At 40.6% G+C, this 23873-nt stretch overlaps 1 pseudogene; it reads right to left on the bottom strand.

The window, feature by feature from the left end:
- Positions 1-23873, bottom strand: part of LOC114082941 (serum response factor-binding protein 1-like) — a 50226-nt pseudogene that overhangs the window by 21648 nt on the left and 4705 nt on the right.

Genomic DNA, 23873 nt, shown 5'->3' with positions numbered 1-23873 from the left:
TGTCACTTAGGTCACCAATGACTTCAAAAAGTTCTAAAATCTAATGGAAATTCTTTAGAGTTCAATTCACTTGAAATCTCAGCAGTATTTGATATTGTTGACTACTTTCTACTTGTTTGAACATTCTCCTCCTTTTGGTTTTTGTGAGAAAAATTGCTTCTGGTTTTCTCTCTAGCCCTGTCTCTAGCCCTCTACCCAGCTATGAAATGTTACTATGAAATGTTAATGAGTTCAAGGGGCAGTCTTAGTCCAAGTTTTACTATACTCTGTAGTTTCTGTTACTAAAGCATCTGTCTCACTGTACTTTCAATAAATGCTCAGATAGATATCTTTTTCTTTTTTTTGGTGGAGGAGATTTTTAGTAGGCATTTAACCTTTTTAACAGTTTAAAAATATACACAATACTAGTGATTAAAAAAAAGGTTTACTGAACCCATATGTACCCATTAGCAACTTTACCAATTATCAATGTTAGGCTTTTGTTATTTCACCTAATCCTCACTCCTTCAACTTTTTTTGTAATAATGTAAAGTAAGTCCTAGATATCACTTTATTTCACCCATAAATACTTCATTATGGTTTCTTAACAAGCATACATTTCTTAACAAGGGTACATTTAAATAAATATTACCACAAACAGATTAACTCACCAAAGAAAATGAAAGTCTTTTTTTTTTTTTTAATTTTTTACTGTGGGTTGTTCAAAACATTACAAATTTCTTGACATATCATATTCCACACTTTGATTCAAGTGGGTTATGAACTCCCACCTTCACCCCATACCCAGATTGCAGAATCACATCAGTTACACATCCATTGATTTACAAATTGCCATACTAGTGTCTGTTGTGCTCCGCTGCCTTTCCCGTCCTCCCCCCTCCCCCCTCCCCACCTCTCCCCTCCCCTCCCCTCCTCTCTCTCTACCTCCTCCACTGTATAACCCTGAGGGTCTCCTTCCATTACCATGCAATTTCCCTTCTCTCTCCCTTTCCCTCCCACCTCTCATCCCTGTTAAATGTTAATCTTCTTCTCCTGCTCTTCGTCCCTACTCTGTTCTTAGTTACTCTCCTTATATCAAAGAAGACATTTGGCATTTGTTTTTTAGGGATTGGCTAGCTTCACTTAGCATAATCTGCTCTAATGCCATCCATTTCCCTGTAAATTCTATGATTTTGTCATTTTTTAATGCAGAGTAATACTCCATTGTGTATAAATGCCACATTTTTTTTATCCATTCGTCTATTGAAGGGCATCTAGGTTGGTTCCACAGTCTTGCTATTGTGAACTGTGCTGCTATGAACATCGATGTAGCAGTGTCCCTGTAGCATGCCCTTTTTAGGTCTTTAGGGAGTAGACCAAGAAGGGGAATAGCTGGGTCAAATGGTGGCTCCATTCCCAACTTTCCAAGAAATCTCCATACTGCTTTCCAAATTGGCTGCACGGATCTGCAGTCCCACCAGCAATGTACAAGTGTACCCTTTTCCCCACATCCTCGCCAGCACTTGTTGTTGTTTGACTTCATAATGGCTGCCAATCTTACTGGAGTGAGATGGTATCTTAGGGTGGTTTTGATTTGCATTTCTCTGACAGCTAGAGATGTTGAGCATTTTTTCATGTACTTGTTGATTGACTGTATGTCCTCCTCTGAGAAGTGTCTGTTCAGGTCCTTGGCCCATTTGTTGATTGGGTTGTTTGTTCTCTTATTGTCTAATTTTTTGAGTTCTTTGTATACTCTGGATATTAGGACTCTATCTGAAGTGTGAGGAGTAAAGATTTGTTCCCAGGGTGTAGGCTCCCTATTTACCTCTCTTATTGTTTCTTTTGCTGAGAAAAAACTTTTTAGTTTGATTAAGTCCCATTTGTTGATTCTAGTTATTAGCTTTTGTGCTATGGGTGTCCTATTGAGGAATTTGGAGCCCGACCCCACTGACTGTAGATCGTAGCCAACTTTTTCTTCTATCAGACGGCTTGTCTCTGATTTGATATCAAGCTCCTTGATCCATTTTGAATTCACTTTTGTGCATGGCGAGAGAAAGGGATTCAGTTTCATTTTGTTGCATATGGATTTCCAGTTTTCCCAGCACCATTTGTTGAAGATGCTATCCTTCCTCCATTGCATGCTTTTAGCCCCTTTATCAAATATAAGAAAGTTGTAGTTTTGTGGATTGGTTTCTGTGTCCTCTATTCTGTACCATTGGTCCACCCGTCTGTTTTGGTACCAGTACCATGCTGTTTTTGTTACTATTGCTCTGTAGTATAGTTTGAAGTCTGGTATCGCTATACCGCCTGATTCACACTTCCTGCTTAGCATTGTTTTTGCTATTCTGGGTCTTTTATTTTTCCATATGAATTTCATGATTGCTTTCTCTATTTCTACAAGAAATGCCATTGGGATTTTGATTGGCATCGCATTAAACCTATAGAGAACTTTTGGTAATATCGCCATTTTGATGATGTTAGTTCTGCCTATCCATGAACAGGGTATATTTTTCCATCTTCTAAGATCTTCTTCTATTTCTCTCTTTAGGGTTCTGTAGTTTTCATTGTATAAGTCTTTCACCTCTTTTGTTAGGTTGATTCCCAAGAATTTTATTTTTTTTGAAGATATTTTGAATGGAGTGGTTGTCCTCATTTCCATTTCAGAGGATTTGTCGCTGATATACAGGAATGCCTTTGATTTATGCGTGTTGATTTTATATCCTGCCACTTTGCTGAATTCATTTATTAGCTCTAATAGTTTCTTTGTAGAGCCTTTTGGGTCTGCTAGGTATAGAATCATATCATCTGCAAATAGTGATAATTTAAGTTCTTCTTTTCCTATTTTTATGCCTTTAATTTCTTTCGTCTGTCTAATTGCTCTGGCCAATGTTTCGAGAACTATGTTGAACAGAAGTGGAGAGAGAGGGCATCCCTGTCTTGTTCCAGATTTTAGAGGGAATGCCTTCAGTTTTTCTCCATTCAGAATGATGCTAGCCTGAGGCTTAGCATAGATTGCTTTTACAATATTGAGGTATGTTCCTGTTATTCCTAGTTTTTATAGAGCTTTGAACATAAAGGGATGCTGTACTTTGTCAAATGCTTTTTCCGCATCTATCGAGATGATCATATGGTGCCGCAGTCTGGCTGGGCACAAATCACGAGCCACTGAAGCAGGAACAAACTTTATTTTTAAACTGCAGGAGAACACTTCACACAGCTCCCGGGAATCCTCCCGAACGCGCCACGAGGCTTGTCCAGGAACCCCCAGCCGGAACTATCTCTCCCGGAAATCCCTCCTCCTGCACTTCCCCAACCAATGGGAACTCTCGGGGAATCCCCGGAAATCCCCACGAGAACTCCAAAATAGTGCGAGAACTCAAAAGTTGCGGCAGAGGCGGACAGGCAGAGGCGCCTGTCAATCAATACTGTTGGCAAAATGCCAGGGGCCATACAGACTCAGCCGTGGCTCTCAGCATCTCCCCCTTTTTGTTTAATTAAACAACAAGCAATGTGGCTTAGGGACCGTGCCTGTTAGGCAGTCCAATTCAACATATGGTCCTTACCCGTCATCGGTTGAACTGACCTCTAGGCGTCAGCCTCCTGTCTTAGGTTGGTACCACTGCAATTGGATCATACCCGTCACTGACTACCGGTCCAGTATACAGCCATACTTGTGGATAGGTCTATGCACCAGTGGGGGGGTGAGGTTCTTTGCCTCACCTCTGTTGGCCCCCAAATTTGGCCTTGGTGCCAGTGGGGGAGTGAGGTTAATGTGGCTTAAGGACCGTGCCTGGTAGGTTGTCCAATTCAACATATGGTTCTTACCCGTCATCGGAAAACTGACCTTTAGGCGTCAGCCTCCTGTCTTAGGTTGATACCACTGCAATTGGATCATACCCGTCACTGACTACCGGTCCAGTATAAGCCATTGGCCCCCAAATTTTAGACCATCACTAGCAGAAGGGAGGAGGATGCAAAATGCCATGACACTAAGCCAATTGAGGGCTCTTTTGAAAAATTGTACCACCGGTGACACCATCAACAAAAATACTCCAGCACTACCACAATTCGCTGTACCAACAGATAGTTCACAATGCATACAAGTGATACATAGTCCAGGCAAGGTCTGCAAGCAATTCAAAGCAGAGGAATCTGTCAATATGTCCATTTCCTCCCAAAGTAAATCGACTCCTTAATTGAGCATTACTTGTGGAGTTATTATTCATTGATGCATCAGTTTTTACAGTTTGTTGTGATAACTATCGAAGAAGCTGTAGTTTGGTTTTATCTTTGTCTTCACCGGCACTGGGATGAAGATAGGAGTTCTGGCAATGATGCTAAGAAAAAAATTATGTAACATTCCAACAGGCACTAAGAAAACAATTTTTTGAACAATTTACATTATCCTGAACAGAATTATTAAATATAATGAGAAGGAAAGGTGAAAGTAAACAAACAGATCTGTTAACCTCCTATTTGTTCACATATTAAAACAATTTTCAACAGCTGTTTACCCAATCTAAATTAAACCATTAAAATCACGTGAATAAAAAAATTCGGATCCATTTATTCATGAGCGCTCCTCATATATGATATATGGACATACGCACATACAGACATACAACACAAAACAGAAGTGTGCACACATAACATACAACACTTAAGACAATAGTAAAGGCCTTGAAGCTTTACCTAGGTGAAATCTCCATTGCAATGCTTAAAAACTCCACAGTCAAAAAATAAAACTGATCAGAAAAACATTAACCTAGGTCTGTATGAGCTCAAAAATAAAATAGAACTTTATGATGTGGGAAAAGGCAAATAATAAAATAAATATTGAAAAAAGCATCCTGGTTAATCACTGTCGCAGATGTAAGAATAGCCAAACTGGAGTTCTGGATATCAGCTGTTATGGATTTGAGTCAAATCATCTTCCTTTTGGCCTGTAGAAATTGTTTTAGTTAATCTCTCTGGAATCCAAATCGGCTGCTGTTCTCCCTGTGGAAAAACACAAACAGAACCCCGACTCCAGACAATCACTGGGTCAGGACCTTTCCATTGTCCTGTTAGAATATCCTTCCAAAGTACCTTAGGCTTATGTACATTTTTTGGACACATATGCCTTTCCGCAGCACTAAGCCCTGAGGAATCCAAATTTAAAAAGTTTAGAGTAAAAAGGGTTATTTTAAGTTTATCTTTGGGTGACATATACCCCTTTCCAATTCCCCCTTTTTGCTTTAGTAAGTACATTTTAATAGTTTGATGAGCTCTTTCAACTATGCCTTGTCCCTGTGGATTGTATGGAATTCCTGTTATATGAGTAACGCCAAATGATGAGCAAAATTGTTTAAAAGAGGTAGAAGTAAAACCAGGACCATTATCTGTTTTTAACTGTTTTGGAACGCACACAGTGGCAAAATTTTGTAAGCAATGAGCTATAACATCTTTAGTTTTTTCTCCGGAATGAAGGGAGCCCATCAAAAATCCGGAAGAAGTATCAACTGTAACATGCAAATATTTTAATTTTCCAAATTGTGGCAAGTGTGTGACGTCCATCTGCCAAATATGGTTAGGTATCAGTCCTCTAGGATTGACTCCAAGATTAACTTGTGGTAAAAAGGTCACACAATTTTGACATTGTTTTATTATTTGTCTAGCTTGTTCCTTAGTTATTTTAAAACGCTTTTGTAAAGTATTAGCATTGACATGGAACCTTTTATGAAAATGTGTAGCTTCTTCTAGTGTAGAGAAAATATGTATGTCATGTGTAGTTTTATCTGCTAAATCGTTGCCCAAACTAAGGGCTCCAGGCAATCCTGTATGTGCTCTGATATGTCCTATAAAGAATGGATCTTTTCTGTCCCAGATTAGACTTTGTATAGCAGAAAACAAAGAGAAAACAGTAGAGGAAGGGGAAATCCTGCCAGCATCTTCAAGGGATACTATAGCATTAACTACATACTGACTATCAGAGAATAAATTAAATACAGAATCTTTAAACATCACAAAAGCTTGTAAAACTGCATTAAGCTCTACCTTTTGAGCTGATTGTTTGGGTACTAAAAATGTAAAAGTTTGATCAGGGGTAACTACTGCTGCTGTACCATTATTTGAACCATCAGTGAATACATTTGGAGCATTCATGATAGGGGTTTTTCTTGTCATTTTTGGAAAAACTACAGGATGCGAAGACCAAAAAGACAACAAAGGATTAGATGGTAAGTGATTATCAAATGAAACATTAGATTTACACATGATTATTGCCCAAGTATTTAACTCATTAGCTAACTCATCAATTTGATCCATAGTATATGGAATAATAATTTTATTGGGAGAAATTCCAAACACTCCCTTTGCTGCTTTTATTCCTTTGAGTATTAATTGTCCTACAGCCTCAGGATACCTAGTAAGAATAGTGTTAGGAGAATAAGATAAATGTATCCACAATAATGGACCTTCTTGCCAAAATACTCCTGTAGGAATATTTTTTGTTGGTATTACAATAAATAATAAAGGCAAAGTTATATCAATTCTATCCAAATGCATATTTTCCATATATGTTTCAATAATTTTTAATGCCTTTCTTGCTTCAGGCGTTAACATGCGGGGTGAATTTGGATCTGATGGACCTTTTAGGATATCAAATAAAGGTACCAACTCTCCTGTTGGTATGCCTAGATAAGGCCTTATCCAATTTATGTCTCCTAATAACTTTTGAAAGTCGTTAAGTGATTTGAGTTGATCTACTCGTATTTGAATTTTTGGTGGACGGACCATGGTTGAGGATAATAGAACTCCTAAATAATTAATTGGAAAATTTAATTGTACTTTATCTATTGCTATCTCTAGATTATAATTTTTTAATAAATTTGTAAGTGTGGCATAACATTCTAGCAATGTGTTTTTATCTTTGTGTGCTAACAATACATCATCCATATAGTGAAATATTTGTAGTTTAGGATTTTGATTTCTAAGTGGCTGGATTGCTTTGTTAACATAAATTTGACACATAGTTGGGCTGTTAGCCATCCCTTGAGGGAGTACTTTCCATTCATATCTCTGATCAGGACCTTCATGATTCAGTGCAGGGATAGTAAATGCAAAATGTGGACTATCCTCAGGATGAATTGGAATTGAAAAAAAACAATCTTTAATATCTATAGCTAAAACGTACCAGGTTTTTGGCAAAGCAGACAATAGAGGAATCCCCGATTGAGCAGGTCCCATAATAACCATCTCATTATTAATGGCTCTTAAATCTTGCAATAATCTCCATTTACCAGATTTCTTTTTAATGACAAAAATGGGAGTATTGTAAGGAGATACGGAAGGTTGTATATGTCCCTCCGCTAATTGTTGCTTGACCAGGTCATGGGCTGCTTGTATCTTTTCTTTAGTCAGGGGCCACTGAGGAACCCATACTGGTCTATCTGATTTCCAAGTAATTTTTATTGCCTCAGTGACCCCTTCTGAAAACCCAGTCCATGTCTATTTATTCCCTGATCTATTTGAATGGGTGCTGCTATGCCTTGTTCTCCTAATCTTTTTTCTTTCCTGAAACCTTGTCTAGCCCTAATAGTGGGTGCATTTGGATTGATGTTATTTGTTAATGTCAAACCTAATTGATCTAGGACATCTCGTCCCCATAAATTTATAGGAAGATGATCCAATACATATGGCTGTATAGTTCCTTCGCATCCTTCAGGATCCTTCCAATCTAATACCATTGCACTTCTATAAGGATTAGTTGCCACTCCTAGGCCTCGAAGCGTTTGAGTGGCTTGTTGTAGCGGCCAATGTTGTGGCCATTCTTGACGAGATATGATGCTAAGGTCTGCACCTGTATCCAGTAGTCCATTAAATACATGTCCTTGAATATTTAGTTTTAGCATGGGGCGAGAATCTAAATTTAAAGACAGCATAGCCCAATCTACACCTGTGGAGCCTAATCCCCTGGAACCTCTTTCTATAGTACTACTGGAAAATTTATCATGTAGGCTGGGTATTATTAATAACTGTGCTATTCTATCTCCTGGTGAAATTACTGATATACCCTTTGGAGAACTAGCTATAATTTTTATTTCACCTTCATAATCGGGATCAATTACCCCGGGACTTATCATAAGTCCTTTTAGCGTAGAAGAACTGCGTCCTAACAATAAGCCTACTGTTCCTTGGGGAAGAGGTCCTTTTACTCCTGTGGGAATGATTTGAACTCCCATCTCTGGAGTTAGTACTGCTCTGGCGGAGGCGCAGATGTCCAACCCTGCGCTCCCTCTGGTTCGTCTGATGAGAGATCTGATGGATAATGTGTCCTGGGCACTACCCTGATGGTATTGCTGGGTTCCTCCATGGTGTTTCTGGGTTCCTCCAGTGCCCCGTACATTTGTGGTCGTGGGCCCCGGAGCATTGGGCCCCCCTGTCCGTTTTTTGGCAATGGAGCTCGATGCCTTTCTCCACGATATCGTGGGTAAACACTTGGTCCTTGTCTGTTTTTTGATAACGGAATACCCTCTATGGTGGTTTGAGAACGGCATTCATTAGCCCAATGTTTCCCTCTACGGCATCGTGGGCAAATACCCGGTATTCTATTCGTTTGATATCTAGCTTTGTTAAACCCTCCTCCTATGGGGCAACTCCTTTTAAAATGTCCTGTTTGATCACAATTACAGCATGTTTTGGGCCTGGCATCTAAAGCCTGTTGTACTGCTGCTAAGACTTGCCCTTGTTCATTAATGTCTCTACATAATTTAATATATGTGTTTAAATCTTCATGTCTCCATGGTCTAATGACCTCTCTGCAACAACGATTTGCTTGGTCATAAGCCAGTTGTTTTATAAATGGCATTGCCTGTTCTGTATCCCCAAAAATTCTAGAAGCTGCTTGAATAAGCCTATCTACAAATTCAGCGTAAGGTTCATTAGTTCCTTGTATTACCTTAGATAATTGACCTTGTAAACCTCCATGCCCCTGTAAAGTTTTCCATGCCCTAACCGCATCTACAGCAATTTGTGCGTATACGCCAGGATCATATTCAATTTGTTGCCGTTGACCCTCATAAGGTCCTTTTCCTAACAACATATCTAGATTTCTTTGAGGGTAACCGGCTGCTGCATTTCGTCTAGCTGTCTCCCTGCAAAATTCTTCATTGGCAACCTTCCATAACAAATATTGTCCTCCATTTAGCACAGATTTACACATACTAGCCCAATCTGCTGGCGTCATGTCCAAGTTGGTAATGGATTCGACCATGCTTACAGTGAACGGTGCTTGAGGACCATAGGTTGTTACAGCCTCCTTTAACTGCTTCACTGTTTTGAAATCTAAAGCACGGTGAATTCGCTGCCCTCCTGCCTGCTCAAGTACAGGGCATGCTAATCTTTGAGGTCCTGTCTCAGGATCCCATCTATCAACTACGGGGTTTGAGGGCCACTCAGCTATCTCCATAGGGGGAGCTGTTGGTTGAATTACGCCCTCTGATGATAGAACGGTGTTAGTAGCAGCCTCCTGTTGTAGCTTTTTCCCTAATAGCTGTTTCTCCTCTAAGCTTTCTTCCTTTAAATTTTCTTCCTCTGTCTGACTAGCTTGAGAGACCTTCTCTTTTGCTTGATCTAAAATGTCTTTCTCCATGGTCTGAACCTCTAAGAATTTACTTAACACTCTTTCAGTTTGTTTTTTACTAATTTCTAATCTGTTATAAAGATAACGCAACCCAATAAGATAACACAAAACAAAACCGAAACAGAATGAAACAAAAACGGAACAAAAAATTGTTGTATCAATTTTCCTATTTTCTTGATATGTGCATTTGTGGTCTATTTATATCTCTTACTCAGGGGTGAACAACTTCAAACCTTGAGCCAACCATTTTTCCCAATCTGCCTGATAAAATTCTAGGGATAGGCAGCTTGAAACAAACACAAAACAAATCAAAACAAGAACACATTGTTTTTTAAAATGGTCACCCATTCTCTCGCCTTCCCTTAAGGGCAAGTAATTTCACTTACCCCGAAGCTTCAGACGTTCCCCGCACGGGCCACCAAATGCCGCAGTCTGGCTGGGCACAAATCACGAGCCACTGAAGCAGGAACAAACTTTATTTTTAAACTGCAGGAGAACACTTCACACAGCTCCCGGGAATCCTCCTGAACGCGCCACGAGGCTTGTCCAGGAACCCCCAGCCGGAACTATCTCTCCCGGAAATCCCTCCTCCTGCACTTCCCCAACCAATGGGAACTCTCGGGGAATCCCCGGAAATCCCCACGAGAACTCCAAAATAGTGCGAGAACTCAAAAGTTGCGGCAGAGGCGGATAGGCAGAGGCGCCTGTCAATCAATACTGTTGGCAAAATGCCAGGGGCCATACAGACTCAGCCGTGGCTCTCAGCAATATGGTTCTTATTTTTAAGTCTATTGATGTGGTGAATAACATTTATTGATTTCCGTATATTGAACCAGCCTTGCATCCCAGGGATGAATCCTACTTGATCATGGTGTACAATTTTTTTGATATGTTTTTGTATCTGATTCGCCAGAATTTTATTGAGGATTTTTGCATCTAGGTTCATTAGAGATATTGGTCTGTAGTTTTCTTTCTTTGAAGTGTCTTTGTCTGGTTTAGGTATCAGGGTGATGTTGGCCTCATAGAATGAATTTGGAAGTTCTCCCTCCTTTTCTATTTCCTGAAGTAGCTTGAAAAGTATTGGTATTAGTTCTTCTTTAAAGGTTTTGTAAAATTCTGCTGTATACCCATCTGGACCTGGGCTTTTCTTAGTTGGTAGTCTTTTTATGGTTTCTTCTATTTCCTCAATTGATATTGGTCTGTTTAGGTTTTCTATATCCTCCTGACTCAATCTGGGCAGATCATATGACTTAAGAAATTTATCTATGCCTTCACTATCTTCTAATTTGTTGGAGTATAAGGATTCAAAATAGTTTTTGATTATCTTCTGTATTTCTGAAGTGTCTGTTGTGATATTGCCTTTTTCATCCCGTATGCTAGTAATTTGAGTTCTCTCTCTTCTTCTCTTCGCTAGCATGGCTAAGGGTCTGTCGATTTTGTTTATTTTTTCAAAGAACCAACTTTTATTTTTGTCAATTTTTTCAATTGTTTCTTTTGTTTCAATTTCATTAATTTCAGCTCTGATTTTAATTATTTCTTGCCTTCTACTTCTTTTGCTGTTGTTTTGCTCTTCTTTTTCAAGGATTTTGAGATGAAGTATGAGGTCATTTATTTGTTGGTTTTTTCTTTTTTTAAGGAATGAACTCCAAGCAATGAATTTTCCTCTTAGAACTGCTTTCAATGTGTCCCATAGATTCCGATATGTTGTGTCTGTGTTTTCATTAATCTCTAAGAATTTTTTAATTTCCTCCTTGATGTCTTCTATAACCCATTGATCATTCAGTAACCTATTGTTCATTCTCCAAGTGATGTATGCTTTTTCCTTCCTTCTTTTATCGTTGATTTTCAGTTTCATTCCATTATGATCAGATAAGATGCATGGTATTATCTCTACTCCTTTATATTGTCTAAGAGTTTCCCTGTGACATAATATATGATCTATTTTTGAGAAGGATCCATGTGCTGCTGAGAAAAAAAGTGTAACTGCTTGATGTTGGGTGGTATACTCTATATATGTCAATTAGGTCTAGGTTATTAATAGTGTTGTTGAGTTCTATAGTTTCCTTATTCAACTTTTGTTTGGAAGATCTGTCCAGTGGCGAGAGAGGTGTGTTGAAGTCTCCCATGATTATGGTGTGGTGTTCTATTAGACTCTTGAACTTGAGAAGAGTTTGTTTGACGAACATAGCTGCACCATTGTTTGGGGCATAAATATTTATGATTGTTATGTCTTGTTGTTGTATGGTTCCCTTAAGCAGTATGTAGTGTCCCTCTTTATCTCTTTTGATTAACTTTGGCTTGAAATCTATTTTATTTGATATGAGTATGGACACTCCTGCTTGTTTCCGAAGTCCATATGAGTGATATGATTTTTCCCAACCTTTCACCTTCAGCCTATGTATGTCTTTTCCTATCAAATGCGTCTCCTGTAGGCAGCATATTGTTGGGTCTTGTTTTGTGATCCATTCTACTAGCCTGTGTCTCTTAATTGGTGAGTTTAAGCCATTAACATTTAGGGTTATTATTGAGATATGGGTTGTTCTTCCAGCCATATTTGTTTATTTCTGCTACTAAACATGGTTTGTTTTCCTCTTTGATTATTCCCCCCCCCCTTTATTGTCCTACCTCCCACTGTTGGTTTTCATTGTTATTTTCCATTTCCTCTTCCTGTAATGCTTTGGCGAGGATGTTTTGAAGAGATGGTTTTCTAGCTGCGAATTCTTTAAACTTTTGTTTATCGTGGAAGGTTTTAATTTCATCTACCATCCTGAAGCTTAATTTCGCTGGAAACACAATTCTTGGTTGGAACCCATTTTCTTTCAGTGTTTGAAATATGTTATTCCAGGATTCTCTAGCTTTCAGAGTCTGTGTTGAGAGATCAGCTGTTATCCTGATTGGCTTACCCCTAAATGTAATCTGCTTCCTTTCTCTTGTAGCTTTTAAAATTCTCTCCTTATTCTGTATGTTGGGCATCTTCATTATAATGTGTCTAGGTGTGGATCTCTTATGATTTTGCACATTCGGCGTCCTGTAGGCTTCTAGGATTTGGGATTCTGTCTCATTCTTCAAGTCTGGGAAGTTTTCTTGTATTATTTCATTGAATAGACTTCTCATTCCTTTGGTTTGGAGCTCTGTACCTTCCTGTATCCCAATGACTCTTAAGTTTGGTCTCTTAATGTTATCCCATATTTCTTGGATGTTCTGCTCATGGTTCCTTAACAGTCTTGCTGAGCTGTCTATGTTCTTTTCAAGTTGAAATACTTTGTCTTCATTGTCTGATGTTCTATCTTCTAAGTGTTCTACTCTGCTGGTAGTATTCTCCATTGAGTTTTTAAGTTGGTTTACTGCTTCCTGCATTTCTAGGATTTCTGTTTGTTTGTTTTTTATAACCTCTATCTCCCTGTATAGTTGATCCTTTGCTTCCTGGATTTGTTTGCGTAATTCGTTGTCGAAGTGATCTTTCATTGTCTGATTTTGCTGTTTAATGTCTTCCTTGATACTCCAGATCATTTGAAGCATGTATATCCTGAATTCTTTATCTGACATTCCATCTGCTGCAGCTGTTACCTCTTCTAAAGTTGTGTTGACCTGCATTGCTTGTGATCCTTTCTTTCCTTGTCTTTTCATACTGCTTGCGTATCTTTCCTGCAGGTGCGGGCGGCGGCTCTGCTCTCTCCTTATTCCAATTGGGGTTTCGTGGCTACCACGCCGTCAGGTCACTGGGCCTGTTCTGGGAGCTGGTGGCGGCTCTGTTCTGCCCCTGCTCCGATTGGGGTGACGAGTGTACCACACCGGCAGGCCACCGGGCCTGATCCGCCGGTCGGTTGCAGGTTTGCCTACCCTTCAGGCGCGGGAGGCGGCTCTACTCTGCCCCTACTCCAAATGGGGTGACGTGTCTGTCGTACCGGCAGGCCACTGGGCCTGTCCCGCTGGTCGGTCGCAGATCTGCCCACCTTTCGGGCACGGGTGGAGGCTCTGCTCTGCCCCTACTCCAATTGGGGTGTCGTGACTACCCCGCCTGCAGGACGCTGGGCCTGTTCCTGGCACGGGCGGCGACTCTGCTCTGCCACTACTCCAATTAGGGTGGTGTTTGTACCACGCCGGCAGGCTCCTGGGCCTGATCCGCCGGTCGGTTGTAGGTCTACCTACCTTGGAGGCGCGGGCGGCGGATCTGCCCTGCCCCTCCTACCATGCCTGCGGACCCCTGGGCCTGATCTGCAGGTTGATCACTGGTCTGCTCGCCCTGCGGACATGGGTGGCGGTTCCGCTCCGCCCCCACTCCAATTGGGGTCACGTGACCACCACACCGGCAGGGCCTGATCCGGGCGTGGCAGAAGGATCTGCTCTGCCCCTACTCCAGTTGGGGTGATGTGTGTACCACACTGGCAAGCCACTGGGCCTGACCCGCCAGGCTGTCACAGGTCTGTTTACCTTGCCTGCGCGAACGGCGGCTCTGCCCTGCCCCTCCTACCACGCCCATGTACCACTGGGTCCCGGGTCTGCCCACCTTGCGGGTGCGGGTGGCGGCTCCGCTCCGCCCCCTCTCCAATTGGGGTCACGCGGTCACCACGCTGGCGAGTCGCTGGGCCTGCTCTGGGTGCTGGCGGCGGCCCGGCTCCTCCCCTCTGGCTCGATGACAAATTGAGGAGACTCGGGTGACTGTGCCTCACCACCCCAACCAGGAGACCAACTGCTTATGTCACCGCTGGTATTGATGAAGTTCTCTCCTCCGCCGCTTTCTGCTGACATCAGATCTCTGCCATGTTGGTATCCTATGTGAATGGCAGCATTTCGTTCCCCTTGCCAGGCAACCAAAGCAACGGGTGAGTCCTGACCGGCCCTCAGCAGGACCCGGACCGAGAAGCAATTTCCACGGGCTCCTAGCCCCGGGCCAGGGAAGTTCCGGGAGCCGGAACTCGGCCGCTCCGTGCTCTGTGTAAGCTCCTATAAGTGTAAGCTCCAAGAAGCAGTCCCGCGGGCTCAGTTCCGGGAGCCGGAATTCGGCTGCTTAGTGCTTGGTGTATGCTCTGATAGGCACAGGGTCCAAGAAGCAGCCTCTGCAGGCTCCGCAGCCCTGGGCTAGGGTGGTTCCGGGACGGTTCCGGGAGCCGGAACTCGGCCGCTCCGTGCTCTGTGTCGAAAGTCATTTTTTATATCATGTAATAACCAGGATAGAAATCCCCTACACATACAAGAGGTTAATCTTTTGACAGTGCTTTTGGAGCCCATCCTCTTCTTCCTTCCAAGAACCTTTACTGGAGATTACTCTGGACTTTGTCAATGCCATTCTCCTTCTCTTCAGTGTATTTGTTTTGTACTGTTTTTTTAACAAGCCTGCAACATTTTCATTATAGGTGAATTAATGTAGGACTGCCCCCTGGATAAACAAAACATCCTCAGTGCCTAGTTCACTAGGAGAACCCTCTCTTCAACTACCTCTACAGAACATATTTGAAGACATATCCAAACTTACCATCTCCATTTCTGCATACCACACAATTTTTTTTTAATTTTTTATTGTTGGTTGTTCAAAACATTACAAATTTCTTGATATATCATATTTCACACTTTGATTCAAGTGGGTTATGAACTCCCATTTTTACCCCATATACAGATTGCAGAATTACATCAGTTACACATCCATTGATTTACATATTGCCATACTAGTGTCTGTTGTGTTCTTCTGCCTTTCCTATCCTCTACTATCCCCCCTCCCCTCCCCTCCCCTCCCCTCCCCTCTTCTCTCTCTACCCCCTCTACTGTCATTCATTTCTCCCCCTTGTATTATTTTTCCCTTTCCCCTCACTTCCTCTTGTATGTACTTTTGTATAACCCTGAGGGTCTCCTTCCATTTCCATGCAATTTCCCTTCTCTCTCCCTTTCCCTCCCACCTCTCATCCCTGTTTAATGTTAATCTTCTTCTCCTGCTCTTCGTCCCTACTCTGTTCTTAGTTACTCTCCTTATATCAAAGAAGACATTTGGCATTTGTTTTTTAGGGATCGGCTAGCTTCACTTAGCATAATCTGCTCTAATGCCATCCATTTCCCTGCAAATTCTATGATTTTGTCATTTTTTAATGCAGAGTAATACTCCATTGTGTATAAATGCCACATTTTTTTTATCCATTCATCTATTGAAGGGCATCTAGGTTGGTTCCACAGTCTTGCTATTGTGAATTGTGCTGCTATGAACATCGATGTAGCAGTGTCCCTGTAGCATGCTCTTTTTAGGTCTTTAGGGAATAGACCGAAAAGGGGAATAGCTGGGTCAAATGGTGGCTCCATTCCCAGCTTTCCAAGAAATCTCCATACTGCTTTCCAAATTGGCTGCACCAATTTGCAGTCCCACCAGCAATGTACAAGTGTACCCTTTTCCCCACATCCTCACCAGCACTTGTTGTTGTTTGACTTCATAATGGCTGCCAATCTTACTGGAGTGAGATGGTATCTTAGGGTGGTTTTGATTTGCATTTCGCTGACAGCTAGAGATGGTGAGCATTTTTTCATGTACTTGTTGATTGACTGTATGTCCTCCTCTGAGAAGTGTCTGTTCAGGTCCTTGGCCCATTTGTTGATTGGGTTGTTTGTTTTCTTATTGTCTAATTTTTTGAGTTCTTTGTATACTCTGGATATTAGGACTCTATCTGAAGTGTGAGGAGTAAAGATTTGTTCCCAGGGTGTAGGCTCCCTATTTACCTCTCTTATTGTTTCTTTTGCTGAGAAAAAACTTTTTACTTTGAGTAAGTCCCATTTGTTGATTCTAGTTATTAACTCTTGTGCTATGGGTGTCCTATTGAGGAATTTGGAGCCCGACCCCACTGAATGTAGATTGTAGCCAACTTTTTCTTCTATCAGACGGCGTGTCTCTGATTTGATATCAAGCTCCTTGATCCATTTTGAATTCACTTTTGTGCATGGCGAGAGAAAGGGATTCAGTTTCATTTTGTTGCATATGGATTTCCAGTTTTCCCAGCACCATTTGTTGAAGATGCTATCCTTCCTCCATTGCATGCTTTTAGCCCATTTATCAAATATAAGATAGTTGTAGTTTTGTGGATTGGTTTCTGTGTCCTCTATTCTGTACCATTGGTCCACCCGCCTGTTTTGGTACCAGTACCATGCTTTTTTTGTTACTATTGCTCTGTAGTATAGTTTGAAGTCTGGTATCGCTATACCGCCTGATTCACACTTCCTGCTTAGCATTGTTTTTGCTATTCTGGGTCTTTTATTTTTCCATATGAATTTCATGATTGCTTTCTCTATTTCTACAAGAAATGCCGTTGGGATTTTGATTGGCATTGCATTAAACCTAAAGAGAACTTTTGGTAATATCGCCATTTTGATGATGTTAGTTCTGCCTATCCATGAACAGGGTATATTTTTCCATCTTCTAAGATCTTCTTCTATTTCTCTCTTTAGGGTTCTGTAGTTTTCATTGTATAAGTCTTTCACCTCTTTTGTTAGGTTGATTCCCAAGTATTTTATTTATTTTGAAGATATTGTGAATGGAGTGATTGTCCTCATTTCCATTTCAGAGGATTTATCGCTGATATACAGGAATGCCTTTGATTTATGCATGTTGATTTTATATCCTGCCATTTTGCTGAATTCATTTATTAGCTCTAATAGTTTCTTTGTAGACCCTTTTGGGTCTGCTAGGTATAGAATCATGTCAGCTTCAAATAGTGATAATTTAAGTTCTTCTTTTCCTATTTTTATGCCTTTAATTTCTTTCGTCTGTCTAATTGCTCTGGCCAGTGTTTCGAGAACTATGTTGAACAGAAGTGGAGAGAGAGGGCATCACTGTCTTGTTCCAGATTTTAGAGGGAATGCCTGCAATTTTTCTCCATTCAGAATGATGCTAGCCTGAGGCTTAGCATAGATTGCTTTTACAATATTGAGGTATGTTCCTGTTATCCCTAGTTTTTCTAGAGTTTTGAACATAAAGGGATGCTGTACTTTGTCAAATGCTTTTTCCGCATCTATCGAGATGATCATATGGTTCTTATTTTTAAGTCTATTGATGTGGTGAATAACATTTATTGATTTCCGTATATTGAACCAGCCTTGCATCCCAGGGATGAATCCTACTTGATCATGGTGCACAATTTTTTTGATATGTTTTTGTATCTGATTCGCCAGAATTTTATTGAGGATTTTTGCATCTAGGTTCATTAGAGATATTGGTCTGTAGTTTTCTTTCTTTGAAGTGTCTTTGTCTGGTTTAGGTATCAGGGTGATGTTGACCTCATAGAATGAATTTGGAAGTTCTCCTTCTTTTTCTATTTCCTGAAGTAGCTTGAAAAGTATTGGTATTAGTTCCTCTTTAAAGGTTTTGTAAAACTCTGTTGTATACCCATCCGGTCCTGGGCTTTTCTTAGTTGGTAGTCTTTTGATGGTTTCTTCTATTTCCTCAATTGATATTGGTCTGTTTAGGTTTTCTATATCCTCCTGACTCAATCTGGGCAGATCATATGACTTAAGAAATTTATCTATGCCTTCACTATCTTCTAATTTGTTGGAGTATAAGGATTCAAAATAGTTTTTGATTATCTTCTGTATTTCTGAAGTGTCTGTTGTGATATTGCCTTTTTCATCCCGTATGCTAGTAATTTGAGTTCTCTCTCTTCTTCTCTTCGCTAGCATGGCTAAGGGTCTGTCAATTTTGTTTATTTTTTCAAAGAACCAACTTTTAGTTTTGTCAATTTTTTCAATTGTTTCTTTTGTTTCGATTTCATTAATTTCAGCTCTGATTTTAATTATTTCTTGCCTTCTACTTCTTTTGCTGTTGTTTTGCTCTTCTTTTTCTAGGATTTTGAGATGAAGTATGAGATCATTTATTTGTTGGTTTTTTTTTTTTTTTTTTTAAGGAATGAACTCCAAGCAATGAATTTTCCTCTTAGAACTGCTTTCAATGTGTCCCATAGATTCCGATATGTTGTGTCTGTGTTTTCATTAATCTCTAAGAATTTTTTAATTTCCTCCTTGATGTCTTCTATAACCCATTGATCATTCAGTAACCTATTGTTCATTCTCCAAGTGATGTATGCTTTTTCCTTCCTTCTTTTATCGTTGATTTTCAGTTTCATTCCTTTATGATCAGATAAGATGCATCGTATTATCTCTACTCCTTTATATTGTCTAAGAGTTTCCCTGTGACATAATATATGATCTATTTTTGAGAAGGATCCATGTGCTGCTGAGAAAAAAGTGTAACTGCTTGATGTTGGGTGGTATATTCTATATATGTCAATTAAGTCTAGGTTATTAATTGTGTTATTGAGTTCTATAGTTTCCTTATTCAACTTTTGTTTGGAGGATCTGTCCAGTGGCAAGAGAGGTGTGTTGAAGTCTCCCATGATTATTGTATGGTGGTCTATTAGACTCTTGAACTTGAGAAGAGTTTGTTTGATGAACATAGCTGCACCATTGTTTGGGGCATATATATTTATGATTGTTATGTCTTGTTGGTGTATGTTTCCCTTAAGCAGTATGTAGTGTCCCTCTTTATCCCTTTTGATTAACTTTGGCTTGAAATATATTTTATTTGATATGAGTATGGACACACCTGCTTGTTTCCGAAGTCCATATGAGTGATATGATTTTTCCCAACCTTTCACCTTCAGCCTATGTATGTCTTTTCCTATCAAATGTGTCTCCTGTAGGCAGCATATTGTTGGGTCTTGTTTTGCGATCCATTCTACTAGCCTGTGTCTCTTAATTGGTGAGTTTAAGCCATTAACATTTAGGGTTATTATTGAGATATGGGTTGTTCTTCCAGCCATATTTGTTTATTTCTGTTACTAAACATGGTTTGTTTTCCTCTTTGATTATTTCCCCCCCCCGCTTTACTGTCCTACCTCCCACTGTTGGTTTTCATTGTTATTTTCCATTTCCTCCTCCTGTAATGTTTTGCCTAGGATGTTTTGAAGAGATGGTTTTCTAGCTGCAAATTATTTAAACTTTTGTTTATCGTGGAAGGTTTTAATTTCATCTTCCATCCTGAAGCTTAATTTCACTGGATACAGAATTCTTGGTTGGAACCCATTTTCTTTCAGTGTTTGAAATATGTTATTCCAGGATCTTCTAGCTTTCAGGGTCTGTGTTGAAAGATCAGCTGTTATCCTGATTGGATTACCCCTAAATGTAATCTGCTTCCTTTTTGTTGTAGTTTTTAAAATTCTCTCCTTATTCTGTATGTTGGGCATCTTCATTATAATGTGTCTAGGTGTGGATCTCTTATGATCTTGCACATTCGGCGTCCTGTAGGCTTCTAGGATTTGGGATTCTGTCTCATTCTTCAAGTCTGGGAAGTTTTCTCGTATTATTTCATTGAATAGATTGCTCATTCCTTTGGTTTGGAGTTCTGTACCTTCCTGTATCCCAATGACTCTTAAGTTTGGTCTCTTAATATTATCCCATATTTCTTGGATGTTCTGCTCATGGTTTCTTAACAGTCTTGCTGAGCTGTCTATGCTCTTTTTAAGTTGAAATACTTTGTCTTCATTGTCTGATGTTCTATCTTCTAAGTGTTCTACTCTGCTGGGAGTATTCTCCATTGAGTTTTTAAGTTGATTTATTGCTTCCTGCATTTCTAGGATTTCTGTTTATTTGTTTTGTATATCCTCTATCTCCCTGTATAGTTGATCCTTTGCTTCCTGGATGTGTTTGTGTAATTCATTGTTGAAGTGATCTTTCATTGTCTGATTTTGCTGTCTAATGTCTTCCTTGATACTCCAGATCATCTGAAGCATGTATATCCTGAATTCTTTATCTGACATTCCATCTGCTGCAGCTGTTACCTCTTCTAAAGTTGAGTTGACCTGTATTGCTTGTGGTCCTTTCTATCCTTGTCTTTTCATGCTGCTTGCGTTTCTTTCTGCTTGGTGAAACTGTTGTGTTTTTGAAATGTTTTTTTTCCCCCTATATATTTATATTGCTCTTGTATAGTTGAAAAGTCTCCCTTGCAGGGTTGGGCGGTCTTCTGCCTACCTTACAGGCGCGAGCAGTGTCTCTGCTCTCTCCTTACTCCAATTGGGGTGTCATGACTACCACGCCGGCAGGTCACTGGGCCTGTTCCGGGCGCGGGCGGTGGCTCTGTTCTGCCCCTACTCCAATTGGGATGACGAGTGTACCATGCTGGCATGCCACCGGGCCTGATCCGCAGGTCGGTTGCAGGTCTGCCTACCCTGCAGGCGTGGGCGGCGGCTCTGCTCTGCCCCTACTCCAAATGGGGTGACGTGTCTGTCGCACCGGCAGGCCACTGGGCCTGTCCCGCTGGTCGGTCGCAGGTCTGCCCACCTTTTGGGCACGGGTGGCGGCTCTGCTCTGCCCCTACTCCAATTGGAGTGTCGTGACTACCACGCCGGCAGGTTGCTGGGCCTGTTCCTGGCACGGGCAGCGACTCTGCTCTGCCCCTACTCCAATTGGGGTGACGTGTGTACCACGCCGGCAGGCTCCTGGGCCTGATCTGCCGGTCTGTCGCAGGTCTGCCTACCTTGCAGGCGCGGGCGGCGGCTCTGCTCTGACCCTCCTACCATGCCTGCGGACCGCTGGGCCTGATCTGCAGGTTGGTCGCAGGTCTGCTCACCCTGCGGGCACGGGTGGTGGTTCCGCTCCGCCCCCACTCCAATTGGGGTCACGTGACCACCACACCAGCGGGGCCTGATCCGGGCACGGGCGAATGCTCTGCTCTGCCCCTACTCCAGTTGGGGTGACGTGTGTACCACGCTGGCAGGCCGCTGGGCCTGACCCGCCAGTCTGTCGCAGTTCTGCTTACCTTGCAGGCGCGGGCTGTGGCTCTGCCCTGCCCCTCCTACCACGCCCGTGTACCACTGGGTCGCGGGTCTGCCCACCTTGCTGGCGCGGGTGGCGGCTCCGCTCTGCCCCCTCTCCAATTGGGGTCACGGGATCACCACGCCGGCGAGCTGCTGGGCCTGCTCCGGGCGTGGGCGGCGGCCTGGCTCCTCCCCTCTGGCTCCACAACAAATCGAGAGAGACTCGGGTGTCTGTGCCTCACCCTCCCTACCAGGAGACCCACCACACAATTTGTTTATTCTCTTCAGTGCACTACAAGTTGTCACTTAGATCACCAATGACTTCCAATAGTTCTAAAATCGAATGGAATTTTTTTAGAGTTCAATTCATTTGAAATCTCACCAGTATTTGATAATGTTGACTACTTTCTACTTCTTTGAACATTCTCCTTTTGGTTCTTATGAGAAAAATTGTTTCTGGTTTTCTCTCTAGCCCTGCCTCTAGCCCTCTCTAGCCCTGCCTCTAGCCCTCTCTAGCCCTCTACCCAGTTATGAAATGTTAATGAGTTCAAGGGGCAGTCTTAGTCCAATTCTTCTTTTCATGACATATCTTTTACTCTGAAATGATTTTATATGTGGATATCAGTTTAATCTGCCACATAATGATGACTTCAAAATTTTTGTTTTCTACGGAAAGCCTCCTTTTAGCTCAACCCTAAATGTACAAGTAACCTGCTTCAAATTTCTCTCTGTGCTCAAAATCACCTCAAATTTATAATGGAACCCATGTTCTTTACCCATTACTAGATCCTTTTAGATGTTTCACATTTTGAAGATGAAAAAAACTTTTAATGATAAAACTAGTGTTTATTATAGGCATCTTTCCTAAATCCCTCACAATGAATCTACAGATAAGTTCTGTTAATTTTATTTCCTAGCTATCTTTCAAATTGTACCACTTTTTTTTTCATATTTGGCTTCTTAGCAATCTTAGCTGGGTCACTGTTAACTGGATCCCACATACCCATTCTTTTTTTGTTTTTTAAATTTGTTCTAATTAGTTACCTATGACAGTAGAATGCATTTTGACACCTCATGCATCCATGGAGTACAGCTTCTCATTCTTCTGGTTATACATAATGTAGAATCACACTGGTCATGTAATCATATATATACATAGGTTAATAATGTCTGACTAATTTTACTATCCTTCCTACCCCCAAACCCTCTCCCCTCCCTTCACTCCACTCTGCCCAAACCAAAGAATAGAGGTACTATTCTTCCCTAGGACCCCGCCTTTATTGTGAATTAGCATCCGCATATCTTGCCCCCTTTCCAATCACTTATGCACACAGAATTTTCTAGCGTAGATATGATATCACTCCTTTATCTCCTCAGTAGGTTCTAATTGCTCTTGGGATATTTCCTAATTGCCATCAGGATATTATTTTAATTCCCTGTCTTTATCATGCTCACATAATCACAAAACCTTTAAATTTGCCCTTACCTCAGAGAGATGAAAGATTTGCCTTCTCATATTGGCTTGTTAATGTTTATTCATGCTGATTTTTGTTAAAATCTTATTTCTGAGGACATTTTTCTGGCTTCCCTGAGAAAGTTGTAAATTCCCCACTATAAGAACTTAAGAGTACCCAGACCTCTAAAACATGACTATTAATACTTTACTTTTAATCTTATTATATTTAATATCTTCCCTCGATAGGTTTTAAATTCCATGAAAGTGAAGTTTCTGGTTTAATTCAGTTTGCATGTTAACATATAAAATAGCACATGGCCCACAATATGTGTTCAATAAAGTATTTTGTTAAATGACCAGAAATGTAGTTATGCTCATTTTTGTCATTTACTATTTCAAATGCATCACACATTTAAAAAAGAGAGAGTTAATCAAGATTTCTTTATCACTAGATATATTAACTAACATTTTGGAATTTCTTCGATAGTTAGATCTATCTAGTGAAAATTTTTCTACTTTGTATACATGAAAAGGCTTGAGACAAGGTGTAAGTGAAAAAAAGAATTGCTCCATTTTACAAGCAGAATCATGATGGGGTTTATGAATTTTTTTTGAAAATTTGGACATTCATAAAATAAATTAATAATATGTGATAATTATTGGCATTAAATCATAGTAGAAAATGTTTATAACTACTTGAATTTTGCAGGTGGTCAAGACTATAATATGCCATTTAATGCCAAATGTTAACCAAACATAGTTAACAATTGTAGTTATGATATTGGTCCTTGGTTCCACTTCAATCATAGAAAAGCTGGTCTCTAATTTTAAAATTCCAACTTAAGAAGTGCTGTTTGTCATTACTAGATAAGAAAATTCTAAACGCAATGGGAATGCTTAATTTGTGTATTTTCATGCCAATACCAAAAAATGCTTTTCTAACTTAACTTCCTCAATATTTGTGTAAGAACAGTAGAAAATTGAAAATATTTGAGTACATAAAAAATAAACACTTACATAAAAATGAAATAATTTTATT

Source organism: Marmota flaviventris, chromosome 5 (genome assembly GCF_047511675.1).
Source record: "Marmota flaviventris isolate mMarFla1 chromosome 5, mMarFla1.hap1, whole genome shotgun sequence".
In the NCBI taxonomy this organism is placed as follows: Eukaryota; Metazoa; Chordata; class Mammalia; order Rodentia; family Sciuridae; genus Marmota; species Marmota flaviventris.
The sequence above is the reverse complement of the archived record's forward strand: the minus strand, read 5'-3'. Positions and strand labels throughout refer to the sequence as shown.